At 36.5% G+C, this 13730-nt stretch overlaps 1 protein-coding gene across 13 annotated transcripts in view; it reads left to right on the top strand.

Annotated features, from left to right (window-relative positions):
- The window catches only part of LOC131437447 (protein lifeguard 1), a 196848-nt gene that overhangs the window by 171407 nt on the left and 11711 nt on the right, over positions 1-13730 (top strand). Inside the window, exon 1 of one of the 13 annotated variants that reach the window (XM_058606813.1) lies at positions 1007-1146. The exons of the other annotated variants lie outside the window; for them this stretch is intronic. The gene's annotated coding sequence lies outside the window, so the exon portion shown is untranslated. Of the gene's footprint in view, positions 1-1006; positions 1147-13730 lie in introns of those variants that run through there. 13 annotated transcript variants of the gene reach the window in all.

Raw genomic sequence — 13730 nt, 5'->3', positions numbered from 1 at the left:
GACGCAGCTACGTATCCGGGTTTTTGGTTCTCCATACATGGTTGAGTCTGTGTATGCGGAGCTAAAATTGAAGGATATTCTCTCGTTTCTTGAAGGATATTCTTTTCGTTCGTTGTTTGGCATCCTTTGGGGGGTACCGAATTTACTTCTGCTCGTACATACTGCGAGTCGTTCTGCATTCTTCCGGGAGTGCAGAATGGTGTCGCTTTTGTAAGATCTCTAAATCCTCTCGGGGGTTGGAGGTTTTATTAACAGCAGACTGTTCGGGACCTCGTAGAGGCTCAGAATTTCCTTCTGCTTCCACTAAATGTGATCCTCAGCAGATTGTTCAGCATCCCTTAGGGGTGCAGAATTTACTTCTGCTTTTATGTGTTTTTGTGTCGTCAATTTTTCCCATCCTCCTAGTCCAACCCTTACCATTTCCTTTCAATCCTTCCCTCTTATATATCCGGAAAATGATGCTAAAAACAAATTGATGGCAAGGCACAATTCTCCAAATATCAAGGGGAACGTGCCATTTGAGCCAATTTGTTCTGATTCCTGATTCATTTACTATAATTTGAGTATAGAATTCAAAATTAATTGTTCCGATACTTTTCTTATGTTATAGTTGGTTGCAAAATATAAACCAAAAATCATTGCCGAAGCATAAGCGGTTGTCGAACATGCGGAGCACATAACAGATCGGCTGAAAAGTTCGTATCGTTTCTATGAGAGGGCGCCATTAGAATTAAATCCATACCATTTTCAGTTAGTACCAACCTTCAAAAGATACGTGTATAAATTTGACAGCTGTCTTATTATTACTTTGTGAGATATTGCATTTTGAGTGAAGCTACTTTTGTTATTGTGAAAAAAATGGAAAAAACCTATTTTAATCCACCTAGTGGTGTAATGATGCCTTTCTCATATTACTCATTACATCATAAATATAAACGTGAAATTCCCAAAAACAACTGTTTATTGAATAGGAATAGGATAGTTTGTTCGGATCTGATCTTACAAACTCTATAAATCCTGTTTAACCTGTAGTTCCGGAACCGAAAGTAGAATCCACAACAAATTAAGGAATTCCGTATGAAACTGTAAGACTTTTCTTTTGAACCTATAAGTTTGTGAAAATCTATTCGGCCATCTCCAAGAAAAGTGAGTGAGATCCTTTTTGCAGTTTATAATCACTATTTCCAATTCTCCCGAAACCGGATTCAGATGAACGGAATAGCCGAAGTTGGTTCGTTTGCTACCAACAAATATGACCTACAAATTGGAACAGTGTTGAACGTAGTTAAACTTATACTTACTATCTCATGCTCTATTTCGTTTAAACCAATTAAACTAAATCTAACGAAACGAACCTGCATGAATCAGCAGCATGAAACATGTAGTAGGATTGTTATTATTATTATTGAAATCACTACACAACGTGTACGAAATAGAACAAAGCACGTCTTGTTCGTTTTGTGTTTTCTTCTTCCTTCTGTGTGTACATATTGTCACTCTATATGGCGATTTGAAAACTTTGACACTCATCGCCCTGTAACTGCGGAACCGGAAGTCGGATCCGGATGAAATTTCACAGTAGGTTTAAAGACAGTATGAACTTTAATTCAAATCAAGATTTGTGAAAATCGGTTCAAGCATCGCAGAGAAATCGAAGTGAATTTAGTTTTAGGAGTTTTTCTTCTCCACTTTCGGTGCTCTCAGAACAGAGAAAGAGTCGACCAGTAGTGCCGAATTAAGTTTTTATGCTCACAAACTAACAAGCTCTGCAAACTAGAAGAATTTACCGAACAGTTTTATGGGATTTGTACCTGCTTTTAACCATCGTTCGTGGAAAAATACTAATAAAATTGGTAATTTTCCACTTATCACGCTTTATTTCCGGAACCGGAAGTCGGATCCAGATAAAATGTTCCACAAATTTTTAGGGTATTATAAGACCTTTCATTTGAATCTAAGTTTGCGAAAATCGGTAGAGTTGTTCCAGAGATAATTGAGTGTAAACATTTTCTCGAGTTTTCACATAATACCATATAACTCCGGAACCGGAAGTCACATTCAAACGAAATTCAATAGCAAGCTATGGGACCATAATACCTTTTATTTGAATCTTAGTTTGTGAAAATCGGTTCAGCCATCTCTGAAAAAAGTGAGTGCATATTTTTTTCAATTTTTTGGTCATCCTATATCTCCGGAACCGGAAGTCGGATCGGAATGAAATTCAATAGCAGGCTATGGGACTATGAGACCTTTCATTTGAATCTTTGTTTGTGAAAATCGGTTTGGCCATCTCTGAGAAAAGTTAGTGCATATTTTTGTTACATACACACACACACACACGGACACACACACACACACAGACATTTGATCAGTTCGTCGAGATGAGTCGAATGAGTCTAAAATTGAAGGATATTCTCTCGTTTCTTGAAGGATATTCTTTTCGTTCGTTGTTTGGCATCCTTTGGGGGGTACCGAATTTACTTCTGCTCGTACATACTGCGAGTCGTTCTGCATTCTTCCGGGAGTGCAGAATGGTGTCGCTTTTGTAAGATCTCTAAATCCTCTCGGGGGTTGGAGGTTTTATTAACAGCAGACTGTTCGGGACCTCGTAGAGGCTCAGAATTTCCTTCTGCTTCCACTAAATGTGATCCTCAGCAGATTGTTCAGCATCCCTTAGGGGTGCAGAATTTACTTCTGCTTTTATGTGTTTTTGTCCGGGCCTCGGTTAAAAAGTCGATTTTCACAGTGATTGCATAGCCTTTCTATATGAGAAAGGCAAAAAGGAATTTCGTGTGTTGATGAAACACTAATTTTTGATGAAAAAAAGTGCCGCCGATACCAAAAAATGGCTTGATGAGTGTTATCCAGACTCTGCACCGGGCAAAGCAACAATTCGTAAGTGGTTTGCAAAATTTCGTACTGGTCATATGAGGACCGAAGACGAAGACGAAGCTGTTATATCGAAATAATACCGATTTTTTCGTCGATATATGAACGGCTGAAAGCAAAAGTCGGATAAGTGCAACTTAGTTTGGAAAACCCGTTTAAGTATTTTTGAATGCAAAAACCGGATAAAAACATTGAGCGCAAAAGTCGGACACGGACTTTGAAATGCAAAAGTCGTTTAAAAACATTTTTATTGCAAGAACCGGACAAAAATACTTTGAATGCAAAAACCGGACAAAAACTTAACCGGTTCTTCCAAAACAAATGTATTTATCCGGTTTTTGCATTCAAAGTTATTTTCGGCCAACTGTCGCTGCGGGATAAAGCATGGGTCGCTAGTTTGCTACGGGTGGCGTGATATGTAAGGACATTTTCATTGAGTCTCGTCTTGTTCCGCAGGGAAAATCGAATGTGATTTGATAATTATGTCAACTCTACTTTATAAATTTTAATGGAAACTTTTTGCCATAAGTTATTACAGATGAATCACTAATGTATAAAACTCTTGGTACGAAGATGAAACATGAAATATAGTTTGGTAAACTTAGTTCGTATCTGTTTTCATCACGACGGAACTGTATTAATGAATGAAGCTAATATACTTCATTAATGACTCGTAGCTACGATGCATTCATGTTCACTAAATTTATAATGTTTCCGCCAATTAACAAACAAACATGTATTAGGGATTACTGAAAAAAATGAGAACATAGTTGTGTTTCTTTTGATAGGGTCAATACTCCTGTTAATCTTCTGTGCAGTCAAGTATGCATATTAGTGGTTTCAATTCGAGGAGCATCATAGTTGTATCAGTTCTATTGTGAATATTACAACAGATTTGAAATTTTCATTCAAACGATATTAGAGTGAAATGTTCAACCAGTCACGTACCCAGAGGGGGGGCCCGAGGGGCCCGGGCCCCTCCCGAAATCAAAACCAGATATATAATTATTTAGAAGGCCTAAGGCATGTGTTGCAGAAATAACAAGACAGTAAACGTAAAGAAATAACAGATCCAGTGGAAAAGTTTAAAGTGTCTATTAAAAACACCCGTAAGAGGCACACCGAGAATTAGGTACAAAAGCAGTCTTCAGTAACATTAATTTTTTACCTTGGGCCCCTCCCGAAACGAAATCCTGGGTACGGGCCTGTGTTCAACATATTTTAAACCTTTTCATAGATATATGATAACAATGCTATATTCATGTCGGCTCTGCTATTCATTTAATGTATTCATAACATGCAATCCTTTGATTGTGAATCGAGTGTTTGAGTTTTCTGTTTCGAATAATAAGGTCAATATAGGGTAACGGTACCCCTGTTCAACTTAGCTCCAGTAATCTTCTCATATACTAAAATCATTGCTTAAAGTAAGATCTGCTGTCTTTGTTCGAGCCACTGGCTCAAAGGGATTGAATGGAAATAGGATCATTCGCAACGAGTTTTCGCGTTGCTAAAACAGCAGTATTGCTCAATTCTCAAGCCATTTTTTCTGAAATACTGTTTCTTAGAGCCGAAGCAAAGATGTTTAATTCGATTTTATCACAATTTGTTGATTGAAACTCGACTTTCAGCTAAAAAAAAAGCGAGTAAACAAATGAGATGACTCGGTATAAAAGGATTTATCACATTTTAGATTAAGCGTAATTTGCATTAAGGAACATTTCATGGTCGCTGTTGTGACACCAAATAAATTTCAAGCCCGAAAAAAGGAGAGAATTGAATTGACTTTGAAGCTTTCATTTTCAGAGCATCGAACCCAAGTAGGCTGCGTGAAAGGCATCGACTCACCCATCACGCTATCAGCGATGCTAGATAGTAGTAGTGTGATTTCCGTAGATTGGCATTTTTCTCGGAAGCACTCGCGGTGAAAAGCTTTTTTTTGCTCGACAGGCAAAACTAGTTTCCGTAGTTCTACTTTGATGATAAATTTTAATTTCCGTAGATTTCCGTAGAAAAAATCCAATTTCCGTAGATTTTGTCTACGGATCCGTATATCCGTAGAAAACGTTCGAATCCGTAGATCTACAGAGATTTCCGTAGATCTGACATCGCTGCACGCTATACCCGTCCTTAGCTAATAATGAGTATAACAAGTGTTTAGCCAGCATGTGTCGAATATGCAACCTCAAATCTTCTGTAACGACGTGTTTTGTTGAGTGAATAACATTCTAAAATCGTCTCAAAAGGGTTGATATAATTTAGATTGTGATTAGGCCAATTGAAGACGTTTGAAAGGTGATTGGATTTGTCATTATTGTACAGAGTAGGCCATTTATAGAAAAAGGATTTGTTAATTTAATTTTCATTTAGATTATAATATTTTTTGTTGAAGGAGATATGTTACATCTATTTTTTGAAAATGATACATTTGGTCTTGAGTACAAAATGTACCCTTTTTTCGGCGTTTTCCATCGTTTTGATCAATGTATCGGTCGATATGGCGGCGATTTCACGTCGTATGTCGACTTTGAGTTCTGCTATGCTTCATGACTTATTAGCGTATACCTTGGATTTCAAAAAGACCCCACAAAAAAGTCTTGTGGCGTCAAATCGAGGCCAGTCAAAATCATCGTTTTGCAATATGACTCGTACTGGAAACAATGTTCATAACAAATCGATTGTTAGTCAAACTGTATGGTGCATCCTGTTGAAACCAGCAGCCATTCAAACCGTTTTGACGAATAGTGGGTATCACAAAATCATTTATCATGGCACGATAACGATCACCATTGACATTTTACGTTGCTCTATCAGCGTCTATGAAAAAAAAAAACATCACACCAAATTGTAACTTTTTGATCGTATAGAGACTGCTCCTCAATTAATTGAGGGTTCTCAGTTGCATAGAACCGACAATTTTGCTTTTTAAAGTATATATTAAAAGTGAAATGTGCCTCTGACATGATGATTTTTCCAACAGTTGGTCTCGTTTTGCATGCAAAGCTGATTAATTTCAGCGCGTTCTTTTGATGTGTATTGTTCAATGGTAAAATTATCTTGGAATAACTCTTCCAACGCGGTAGGTCATCAGTCGTCAGATCGACAGAATTGTCACATCGACTGATGACATATCGCGTTGGAAGCGTCATACCGGGTTACCCGACGCTTCCACTTTAAATGGTCCACCCTGTATTTGCAGGAATGCAATTGGCCCTATAAAATAATATTAAAAAAATCTTTTCGCTTCCTCACATGAATGAATATGATCCTAGCTTGTGTTCGCTTTTCATTCCAGATTTTTTAAATCTAACAATTGAATATACTTTTCGAAAAGCAGTTTTTGTGTTCGGATTAATCTAATGAAGTTCAAGCTCTCCCTCCGTTTTTAACTAAAAGTTTATGGCTACAATATTTATGGTTGAATATTACGAGCTAATAATGCAAATTTTACAAGGATAATGGGGGAGGGATAATGATTATGCAAAATTTGAGACAAATAGATATTTGAAATACATGTGTTTTAGTAAAGATAATATTCGAACCAATCCTTCCGATTTTTACTCTATCCTCTGAGTTAATGCCATGCACACATAAATATACATATTTTGTATAATGACGCCTATTTTCATGCACCAAAAAAGGATATTAAATTCAAAGTTACTTTACAGTTTTTTATTTTTCTTTTTATCCATATATATATATATATATATATATATATATATATATATATATATATATATATATATATATATATATATATATATATATATATATATATATATATATATATATATATATACATATATATATATATATATATATATATATATATATATATATATATATATATATATATATATATATATATATATATATATATATATATATATATATATATATATATATATATATATATATATATATATATATATATACATATATATAGCAGAAGTTAATTGATTGACTGTTTTTCTTCTGGTGAAATGCACTTCCCGTTTCTAGTGAGATAGACTTTTCGTTTTTAGTGAGATGCACTTTTCGTTTCTAGGGAGATGCACTTTTCGTTTCTAGTGAGATGCACTTTTCGTTTCTAGTGATATGCACTTTTCGTTTCTTGTGAGATGCACTTTTCGTTTCTAGTGAGATGTACTTTTACATTAATCTATTTGCAGCAGAGGTTAATTGATTGACTTGTTTTCCTGATGAAATGAGAACACAGATAACAAAACAAAACTGCAAGTCTGAAATTCAGAACACTAGCGCGCGATTAAATCATTTTTTTGCCTGTTTTAGTTATGTTTCGACCGCTCAAACCGACTAACGACTAACTACTAACTTGTAATTTTTCCCAGCTATGGGTTTTAAAGCTCCTAACATTTACTTTCGGGTGAAGCCCGAAGATTTTAGTACAAGCCGAGCTTGTGATTTTAGGTATAAAGTTCATCCGACTTTCTCCCGAAGTTCTACCGAAAACCGAGACTACTGTCACCGAAAACCGAGACACTGCCAGAGGCAGTGGCCAGTGCCCGTGAAGAGATATTTTCGTTTTTACTCGCCGCGTTTACGCTGACGTGAAGGCTTGTCTGAAAGGTGACGAGTTTTTCCTTCACTGGGTTGCTGTTCTTGCAATGTTGTTATTCCTTCACGACTCCCTACTTTTTCTACAATACTAGCAAGTTCGAAAGAAAATTTGCTAAGGGCGCTGCATGCCCCCTTACTTACTGAGCTTGATGTTACCTGAAGGGTGAACATCAAGTCGAATGCGTTGGCTTATAACATTGAGGTTTTGTAGCTGGATGACATATTTCTGTGTTTCTAATTACTATTGCCGAACTTGTTTATACATGTTTTTTTTTTGGTTTTGTTTTCGTTTTGGCTATATGCAAATTAAATTTCCTAACCTTACGGTGGTCCTCGTATGTGTGTTCTCCTCTGACGCCATCCTGTCCCATGGTATGCTTTTATTGTTACTTTATCTGTGGGGGTGATCGAACGGTTGCTAGTCTCGGACTCTGGGTTCCGTGTCGTTCTCGTTCCTAATAGCTCGTTCTTCTGTGTTGGTGATACGTATTAGGGCTTCTCGTTGTTTATGCTTCATTGGGCATAGTTGAAAATTGATCATTGGGATTACTGCCAGTAATAATAATAGTTCCGTAAAAATATATGTGATGAAGCTTCTTCGTTGATTAGTCATTTATTGGTATTCTGTATTGTTGCTTCTCATCATGGCTCCTCGTTGGGTACAATGTGTTGAGGCTCCTAGCAGCTTTTATCCATTTCATTTGATTTCGTGGTTATTTTCTTCGTAGTGTTTGTTGTTTAGGTTTTCACGTATTAATAAACTTTGATTTTCATATATTTGTTTATGGTATTCAGCTGAGCTTTGACGATGCTCACTGAATAAAATATGAGGTAGCAATTTGTAACGTTGTGGCATACCCACGCATGTCATCTTTAACTGTGTTGACTGCGTTTACTTCCTTCTTGTTTTGTTATCAGTTGTACTTGTTGATGTAGCAATTTGTAGCATTGCCATTATTTCGATTTGTTATCACGTCTTCCATATTAAACTTTTTTCGTAAATTTTCTGCCTCGATTTTTCAACTCGTAAGTGCCTCGATTTTTCTGCTCTGCTGCTCTTCCTTCTGACATCTTGGTGATTCCCCGGTTCCCTTTGTCTTCAACTTGACACCGCATCCGATCTGACCCTCTCGTTCTCTTAGGTAGCTTGGCTAAGCTTCCTTCTGCAACGACTATTTTTCGAGCACACACACAGTTTGGGACACAAAAAAAAACTCCTATTCATTTTGTATGATTCTGTAATTTTAATGTAATTAAAAATAATGTTATTATTTGTATAATAATTATTTATATAATTTGTGCATTTCTTTTTTCTAAACTGTCCCGCAACTAGATTCTATGCCGTGTTCATTTTAATGGTGTCTTACCATCCTTGTCTCCATAGCTTCAGAAGTCGTCCTTCCGCTCAATTATTGGAATCGCTTCTAAACTGGTCGGTTGTGTAATGTCCATGCCGCAGTTTCGCTCCCCCACTACCTGAGCTGGTTCTTTCGGTGCGTGTTCCTTTTTTTTCTTTCTAAAAATAAACTCAAATCTGCACTTAAATATTTTTCCAATAATAACGGGAACCTGTAAAGTAACTTAGATTCTAATTCCTAAATAAATGTGTTATCTTAAAAAAAAATTTTTTTTCATATTACGATATTCCTTGTGCTTTTATTCTGCTTCTCTTTTATTCCGGTGGACTTCTGCATCTCCGTTTCTGGAGGCATTTTCACCTCTATACTTGGCTCCATGTAAATATGGTCTGTATTCGTAATTTTTTCTGCATTCCCTAGTCCTAAATTTGTTATCGTCTCTGGTTTCGGTTTTTTGTCCCTGCGATGGACGATTGTCGCTCATATTCCCAGTCATTGGGCTCGATATAATTTCTTTTGTTATATTTTTTTTTGTTTGGCGACCTTAACTTCGCATAGCTCTATTGGAACCTCGTATATTCTCCTATCTTTGTTCTCTATGTTGTTACTGGTCACGTTGGTTCTACTGCAGCATGAAATTTTCCCTTTATGGCAATAGGCACAACCACTTACTATGCCCAGACTTATTATGATAACCGTGCTTATGCTTATCCATGGGTATTCCAGTGGTGCGTAAGTCATGTTCTGCAATTCTATTTTTTCTCTTTTAGTTTTTTCACGGCTATTCTTATATCAAAGAGACGTTAGTTGTTTATAAACGTGTAGAGCTTGTTCTTTTTATCCAATACCGGTATATCTTTGTGCTTAGATATCTCCTTTTGCTCTATTGGCTCCTTCAAGATTTTTTTGAGATATGAACCGGCTTCTTCTTTAGCCTGGTGCCTGATGATTACTTCGCTGGTTTTCAGCATCGTGCCGTATTTCAATTCCAAAGTCCCCACTCCTAATATTTCTTTTCTTCCAATTCCTTCGCCATTAGTTTGTGTTATATTAATTTCTGTTGATCTTGGCGCCATATATACCCATCTATTTGGCCGCGCCGTTTAACCTGAGTGCGCGGGCATCACAGGTCCTTGTCGTTCCTTTTTTTGACATCTTAACATCCTCAATTCATTCATAGAGTACGCATATATATATATATATATATATATATATATATATATATATATATATATATATATATATATATATATATATATATATATATATATATATATATATATATATATATATATATATATATATATATATATATATATATATATTCATTCTGGGGTCGCGATCCCCTTTGTCCACACACACTTAATCACTCATACTAATATCATTGCATAAATTCATACATTATATAGAAATTATTTGCTGGCCAGCGTCATTTTGATAGTCGTTACTCTGTCCGCTTGTGTATTATCTTTTCTTGTCGTATCCGTCATATCTCATCCCTATTTTCTTTTTAGTTCGAAGTATTTTATTTCAGTGTTAGTTTTATGTTATTAAATGATAAACCATCTTATTTCACAATAGAAATTCTCCTTATTTATAACATTATTTCCGTATTATGTACCATTATGTTTACCTCCCTTGTGTAATGTACTCTTCTTTTTTTTATAAATGCATTGTAAATTTTAGTTTGTTGCATTATAGCTTCCTCCCAAGAATACATTTTTCTCACATCTATAATCTTAATAATAGTTTTAATATCCTTCAGCTCGCATTCATGTTTTTTTCTCGTGTTCGAATTGATTCATTTCGACTTTCATCTCTCATATTTCGCTGATATTTTTCCCTTCTTGGTATTTTTCATGTTTTTATCTTATCCTTTGTTTCCCTTACATTGAGGTTTTAAGTTTTTCGTTGAATTCATTTGTCAACGTATCATTGTATGATGATTGCTGTTAATTTCTGTTATAACTCTATCCTATTTTTCTCAGTTTCCCTTATATTTTTAATATTATTCCTTTTTATTTAGTTTTCCGATGAAACTTTTAATACAATATGTTTATTTTCATGCATCCCACAGTGTCTTATGGATCGTTTTATGATCACCTTGCATTGATAAACCATAACAAATCCTTTTGTACTGCGTTGAAGTACTTGAATCGGTACTTCAGTGATAGTTAAATTTTTGATTGACGGAAGACATGATGAAACGTCCATTAATGAGTAGCTTGTCATATTGACTTCCGAGTTTGCACAGTCGTAAGCTATCAATCCTTGCATTGTTTCCCCGAAAGCTGATGCCAGAAAATATAAAAACATTAACACGGTTGCGCACCAGAAAGGTGGTCTAACCAGGCTCTTTTTCTTAAGATGGCCGTTTTTATGTTTCATAGCTTTGTCTCTCATACCCTTGACGGCATCTATATCAATTTTTTGGCGTTTTCCCCACGATGCGAAATTAATTGCAGCCTTTTCCATTATCGACGGGTCTGATTCATCTATCAAGATCTTTCCTGGCTCCTGTATTGGTTCGATGGCGTGGGGATCAAATTGTCGTATCTTTTCAAATTTTCTTTTGTTGGTTTCAGGCAGTATTTCTTGGTGATAATTCATAATAACTGTGCTGGTTTCATTATTCTGTTCTTCTTCGTCTCTACGTACATCTAAAATAGCTACGTTTACTGCTGGTCTTTTATATATTCCCTTTACGGTTTGTATCATAACTGAACGTACTTGACCGTCTGCTGCTACATGAGTTTCAATCACTCTGCCCTTCAGCCATTTCCCATGGGGAATGTTGTCATCGGCGATTACTACGATGTCATTTACCTTAATCGGTACTATTTTCCCTGTCCATTTGTTCCTTTTTAACAGCGTTGGGATGTACTCCTTTTTCCACTTATTCCAAAAGTGTCGAGAGTAGTGTTGTACCATTTTCCATTGCTTTGTTGTCAACTCCTGTTGAGCTGGGTCAAATGGTGGAACGTATTCGCCTGCACGACCGATTAGGAAGTGGAAAGGTGTCAATACTTCATCATCTATTCCGTCGATGGCGATATCCGTGAGAGGTCTGGAATTAAGCATAAATTCAGCCTGTATTAAGGCAGAGCGTAAGGTTTCCACTTGAGGTCGTCGTTCGCCACATGTATTTAAAACTTCGTAGATGCAATTTTTAATTATTCGTATTAATCTTTCCCAAACACCTCCAAAGTGTGGCGCTGAAGGTGGATTGAATGACCACCCGATTTCCAATTTTGCAGCTTCCTTTTTATCCATTGTGATATTTATTTCCTTCAATAAAGAATGCATTTCCTTCTCTGCTCCGACAAAATTTGTTCCATTATCGCTGTATAAGTGTTTAATTTTGCCGCGTCTATGTTGGAAGTTTCTTAGACATACTAAGAAAGCATCCGTATCTAGTTTCTCTGCTAACTCAATATGAGAGGCTCGAGTTGATAAACATGTGAAAATTACTCCCCACCTTTTCTCGATTGAACGTTTTACTGCTACTTCAAATGGTCCGAAGTAGTCTACACCAGTGTGTGTGAAAGGATGTGCATAGATGTCTAACCGCCCCTTTGGTAGGTTGGCCATCTGAGGTGGTGTCGGTTTTGCCCTTATGTTTTTACATTTTTGGCAGTTGATTTTAATTCTCTTTAGCATAGCTCTACCAAACTGTATAAAATATTTTTGGTGAATGGCTGCTACTACTGTATTATCTGCTTAATGCAGATATTTCTCGTGGTACATTTTTATAATTAACCGGGTCACATGATGCTTTGGTGGTAGTACTATCGGGCGTCTAGTATAGATTGGGAGAAAGTTTGCCTTGTCAAGTCGTCCGTTTGCTCTCATTACTCCATACTCGTCTAAATAGGGATTTAGACTTGTCAATTTGCTGGGCTTATTTAGAACTCCGTATCTTGAGAGTTCTTCCATTTCACTGGTAAATATTCCCATTGCGCCTTTCGTATGATGGCGCTTTCTGCCACTTGTCGATCTTTTAGCGAAACATTTCTCACAAATCCCTTTCTGTCTCTTGTCCAATCCGCAAATTTTTTAAGTATGCAGGTGTGGTAAAGAAGGGCTTCCCAATTAGAATATCGATTTTCTTGTATGAAGTCGAGTTCTGCATCTTCGTAATAATGAACAAGTACCGTGTTTTTTATTTCTTCCGTGGTACCATGTGGAAGGTTGGTTTTTGGCCACTGACCTTCAGGTTGCTTCAGAAATTCAGGGCCACTTATCCAAATTGAAATATTTGGACTAAGTTTTGTGCCTGCGTCCGCAGGGTTCATCTTTGTTGGAACGTGACGCCATTGGTCCATGGAGGTGATCACTAAAATTTCTCCAACTCTGTTTGCCACAAATGTGTTATATTTTCTATGGTCAGAATTTATCCATGATAATACGACTTGTGAATCACACCACATTAAACTTTTGGTCGGCTTTATGCGAAATTCCTTGAGTATTGTTTCCATTAGTCTGGTACCCAACAACGCTGCTTGCAGCTCCAATTTTGGTATCGATAGTTTCCGTATTGGAGCAACTCGTGCCTTTCCAGCTATCAGCCTAACACATGTTGTTTGCCCGAAATCATCTATTCCTCGAATATAACTGGCCGCAGCATATGCGTCTTCTGATGCGACAACAAATGTGTGTAATTCAATTTGCTTAGTTTGTTTGTTGATGATCCATCTAGGAATTTTCAATTTTTCAGCTTCCTCCATTAATTGCAACCACTGCTTCCATCTATCTTCGAGATGACGAGGTATTTCCTCGTCCCAATCAGTTAGTTCCTTGTGTAGCTCTTGCATGATAATTTTGCCATGGATCGTCAAATGTGATATTAGCCCCATTGGGTCGTAAATACTCATGATGAAAGATAATATTTCTCTCATCGTT

The sequence above is a fragment of the Malaya genurostris genome, chromosome 3 (genome assembly GCF_030247185.1).
Source record: "Malaya genurostris strain Urasoe2022 chromosome 3, Malgen_1.1, whole genome shotgun sequence".
NCBI classification, from domain to species: Eukaryota; Metazoa; Arthropoda; class Insecta; order Diptera; family Culicidae; genus Malaya; species Malaya genurostris.
Note: the sequence above shows the minus strand (reverse complement) of the source record. Positions and strands in the feature narration are given on the sequence as shown.